Source organism: Petaurus breviceps, unplaced genomic scaffold (genome assembly GCF_028583685.1).
Source record: "Petaurus breviceps papuanus isolate PSGF00001 unplaced genomic scaffold, PetGlider_PUasm1.0 90330, whole genome shotgun sequence".
Classification (NCBI taxonomy): Eukaryota; Metazoa; Chordata; class Mammalia; order Diprotodontia; family Petauridae; genus Petaurus; species Petaurus breviceps.
This window is the reverse complement of record NW_027187219.1, coordinates 1,332,389-1,336,734: the sequence shown is the minus strand read 5'-3', so window position 1 is coordinate 1,336,734 and position 4,346 is coordinate 1,332,389. Positions and strand designations below refer to the sequence as shown.

Below are 4,346 nucleotides of genomic sequence, written 5' to 3'. Positions count from 1 at the left end.
GCCGAAATAGCTCAGTTGGGAGAGCGTTAGACTGAAGATCTAAAGGTCCCTGGTTCGATCCCGGGTTTCGGCAATAGGTTTTCTTTTTCTTTTCCCCTTCTTAATTGAGGAAAATGCTCAAACTCAATTGAAGAGGTCAGTGTCAATAAAGATAAAATTCCATCCCTCTCCCCCCACATCCTATTTCATGTACCCCTACTGGACCCATCTCTGGCTCAGCGTGGAGCGCTGAAAGATTCAGAGAAGAGTTCAGCGCATACCTAGGGCTCCGAGACCGGATGTGGAAGCAGGGCTGCCGCACCCTGGGATGGTCCTTTGTTCCTTAGACCCAGCTGTTGGTTGCTTACTCAGGCCACACTTAATTAATTAAAAAAATAGATAATAAAGAATCCGAAACTTCAGGCGTGAATCTGCATGCTCTCTTAAGGACCCGAGGCGAAATTTTGCCTAGCATCTTGGGTTCCATAGTGTAGTGGTTATCACGTCTGCTTTACACGCAGAAGGTCCTGGGTTCGAGCCCCAGTGGAACCAAAGGTTGGCCTTCGTTTTATTTATTGTGTTTGTTCGGGACTATTGATCAGCTTTTTGAGGATCCCGGCGATCTGGGACACACTCAACGCCCTTCAGGTGAGGCTTCTGTGTTTAAAAAAAAATGTGCCTTGTTTGCCAAAATCAAGCAGGGTTAAACCCAGGGTCATCAGGTTAAAAGGCGAATATTCTACCGTCTCAACTATCTAGCTTCTACTTTTCTGTAGCTCTCTGCTTCTATCCCCACTGTAATCAATCATTTTGAGTGTGTCTGTGTATCTGTGTGTACGTGTGCCGTGTTTGAAAGCAGAATTAACATTCTTGAGAGAGCTCCTGCTCCCATTCCGCTCCTTACTTGAGGTAACGGTCTTGAGTTCTCTGTTCCCGGAGGTCTATAAGCGAAAGTTAGGCGATTTTTATTAGAGATGTTTGTAGACGTGTCCTCTAGCCACGTAGAAGAGTGGACTGGATGACCTCTGAGGAGCCTTCCAAGCCTGATGTTTTAGAATCCTATACACGAAATAGACCACAGGGTCGGGACAGCTCCGCATATCCCGATCTGGTCCTTGTGGCTTGCTGTGAAGATCAGTTCAGTCAGTCAACAAATATTTGTTAAGCGCCTACTGTGTGCCAGGAATTGGATCAGTTGAGATAGTGCAACTCATAGTAAGGAGGTCTTGCACAAATGAGTCATCAAGGAAAAGGTTATGGAAAATAGTTATAAGCATTACTATTTATCTCAGCGACAACTTTTATTACTATTAAATGGCCAAGCATTTTCTTGGTGCAGAAAAAAAACCTATCGGCGGCTTAGCAGGGTTAAGCCTTTCAAAGTTCCCTTCGGGTATTTCTCAACTCAAGAGTAAGAGTGCGTTCCTCTATATTCCGAGGGCAAGTGGACTTTTTTTTTCTTCCTTATCTGGAAGGTGACTAGAGAATGAAATTAGCTAAAAATGTAATTATCCTACCAGAAGTGGGGTTCGAACCCACGCGGACACTTGTCCATTGGATCTTAAGTCCAACGCCTTAACCACTCGGCCATTCTGGTTGGCGATGGCAGCGCTTTCCCCCCCTCCCGAGATGAGATCTCATCTCCCTCAGCCTCTCAGTTGCTCTCTTGACCTACTTGGTGGCCCATGCCGAAGAAGGCAAGGAAACCCCACCTCAAAGAAGAGAGAGGCAAGGAGACCGCGGTTCACACTCTGACCAGCCAAAATGTCCTTCATCTTGCCCTTCAGGCCCAGAAGGGACATAAGATGCACACGGCCAGGTCATCTTTGGCACCGGAAGCCTGTGTTGAATAAGCATTTACTGGTCGTTTGCTTAAATGTGCCAGTAATTCTCCACGAACCTCTTGGGCATCCAGAAATGCAAGTATTCCTGTCTTCAAGGAGTTTACATTCTATCCGCGGCGCCTGCAAGTATACGGAGTATACGAGAGATCTAAATACAACGTCAATACGGAATGGAGTAATGCGGAAGGAGGGGAAAAAAGTGTAAACCCTTCCCCACGTCCTTTCCAGTCTTCTTCTACCTCCTCTGCTTCCAGCATGCAGATCCAGGGATCTCGCTGTTCCTGGAACAAGCCCCTTCATCTCTCAACTCCGGACATTTCCCTTACTGGCCTCCATGCTTTCTCTCCTCGTCTCCTCTTTCTAGCTTCCCTGGATTTCTTTCAAGCCTCATCAGAAGTTCCACCTTCCTCAAGAAACCTCTTCTCATCCTCCTTAATAAGCTGGTACCTTTCCTCCCAGAGTATTGCCAGTGCATCCTTCATATGTCTTGTTTGTACGTTCTTGTTTACATGCTGTCTCTGTCATTAGAATGTATACTTCTTGAGGGGAAGGGACTCTTCGTTTTTTGCCTTTCTTTGTACCCTCAGTGCTTAGTACCGAGCCTTCCACGTAGTGAGTCCAGATCAAGTGTTTAGGGACTTGACAGAGATGATTGGTTGGTTCCTTCTCGAAGACGATCAAAGTGATATTTACTATGTTAGATGGAGATGGAACGTTCAGTGGAAGCAGCACCAATTGTTAAACACCTTCCAAGAGCGAGGAACTGAGGCGACAATGAACAGACCGAACCACAACCATTCCCACAAAACTCCCACTTAAGTGCTCTCTTTTGGTACCAGAAGCGAAACCCGCAAAGTCACACAGTTCTCAGGTTGGTTATGTGGGTATGGTAGCTGGAGAACTTCTCTGGACTTGTATTTTCTTGGGTGGAAAGGAGTTGCGGGATGTCAGTACTCCTTAGTTTTCACGTCTAAAAACACGACTCTGGTGGGACTCGAACCCACAACCTTTGAATACCTTCAGCTCTACTAGAAGTCCAATGCGCTATCCATTGCGCCACAGAGCCACTCGTTCGTAAAAGTCTGCCTTAATCGTCACATCTATACGCAAAAGGCAGCGTGCCTCTTGCGGAAGGGCCTAAATTTCAGAGCGTAAAAAGGTTTCCCGGGGTTTATACTTGAAAGTGGCTTTGGAGATCGTCTCTTCTCCTCCCTGGATATACGCGGAAGGTAAAGCTGCCGCTCCTTGCACCCCAGCAGGTGCGCGCGTACTTGTAGGGCGTGGCTGTTTGTTTGGAGGTGGGGAGTCTGGCTAGGTCATGCTTGTCTGACTCTAGCCCACGATTCCTCATGGATAGGGTAGATCGGAGGAACGGTATTTGGGAAATACGGTTTACCGAAAGATGAGGTCCATTGGGACGTTGTATTGTCCTTAGAATAACATTCCGTGTCAATTTAGAGAAATTAAAGACAAGAAAGAAGATGGGAGGAGAGGCGAGTGGAGGGGTGGAAATCTCTTTCCCCTTAAAGATGTGGTATCCTAGCGGTTCCATAGTGTAGCGGTTATCACGTCTGCTTTACACGCAGAAGGTCCTGGGTTCGAGCCCCAGTGGAACCACTAAAGAATAGTCTTTGTTTTTAGCTGGCAATCTTAGAAAAATTATCATCTCCTGGAAAGAAGTGAAGTCCCGGTCCTTTCATAGTCTGTTTCCTTCAGACACACAGGACAGAAGAAGCTATCGAGTTCTACAGCCTTTAAACGATCCTATTCCTCAAACGGGAAAAGTAGGGAGAACTGAACCGTGATTGCTAAGGTCTATCCCAGCTCCGCATACAAGTGATGGCCCAAGACGAACTCATAAGTTTCTTCACTTGCAAAATGGTGTTGTGGTTGGGGCGTGTAATGCTAATGGCGGTTGAAGATCTTCCCTGCCCATTCATGGGCCTCACGTAGAGCCCGACGAAAGAGAAGCTCGATTAGGTGAGGCTTGTTTTTCAGGAAGGCCCACACCTTTTATTACTTTGTAATTAGGCAGAGGATCAGGAGGGTTGTGATGCCCTCTGGTTCTGAAGAAGGGTATTTATACTCAGAGGTCAGGTTTTGTTTGGGGCTCACTCATTGAAAGAGTGCTCCTGTGATTTGGCCAGACAAGACTCTGGGTAGCCCTTAAGGAGCACCCCCGACTTTGAAAACCCAGATGTTGGTACTTCTCTCTCAGACGTATATATGACTTTGGTCACATGGCTAGAAGCCCTGTCTATTGATTTGTGTTATTATCTCTGTATTTTTTCTGCTTGTAATTTCTATTTGTGTTTTCTCTGAACTTCAGGGTGCTGACTTTTCCCTTGAACTAAGAGAATGATATATTGTTGTTACAGGAGGAGAGGGGCAGGGATAATGGATGCTCTTTAAGGAGCTTCTCTTCCAGTTCTAGGTTATATTATCTTTGGACAGAAAACTCTCTGGAGGTGGCCCAAGGCCGACCACCCTGGGGGAGCTGGGTAGGCAGCCAGAGCTCCCCTA

At 46.6% G+C, this 4,346-nt stretch overlaps 5 non-coding genes across 5 annotated transcripts; 3 read left to right on the top strand and 2 right to left on the bottom strand.

Annotated features, from left to right (window-relative positions):
* On the top strand, positions 1–73 carry TRNAF-GAA (transfer RNA phenylalanine (anticodon GAA)). Its single transcript has one exon. It is a non-coding gene; the product is annotated as a tRNA-Phe (tRNA).
* A 385-nt stretch (positions 74–458) lies between these two features.
* On the top strand, positions 459–531 carry TRNAV-UAC (transfer RNA valine (anticodon UAC)). The gene has a single exon. It is a non-coding gene; the product is annotated as a tRNA-Val (tRNA).
* A 962-nt stretch (positions 532–1,493) lies between these two features.
* Positions 1,494–1,576, bottom strand: TRNAL-UAA (transfer RNA leucine (anticodon UAA)). Its single transcript has one exon. It is a non-coding gene; the product is annotated as a tRNA-Leu (tRNA).
* Positions 1,577–2,802: 1,226 nt separating this feature from the next.
* TRNAR-UCU (transfer RNA arginine (anticodon UCU)) lies at positions 2,803–2,889 on the bottom strand. The gene is given in 2 exon segments: positions 2,803–2,838; positions 2,853–2,889. It is a non-coding gene; the product is annotated as a tRNA-Arg (tRNA).
* Positions 2,890–3,367: 478 nt separating this feature from the next.
* Positions 3,368–3,440, top strand: TRNAV-UAC (transfer RNA valine (anticodon UAC)). Its single transcript has one exon. It is a non-coding gene; the product is annotated as a tRNA-Val (tRNA).
* Positions 3,441–4,346: the final 906 nt, after the last annotated feature.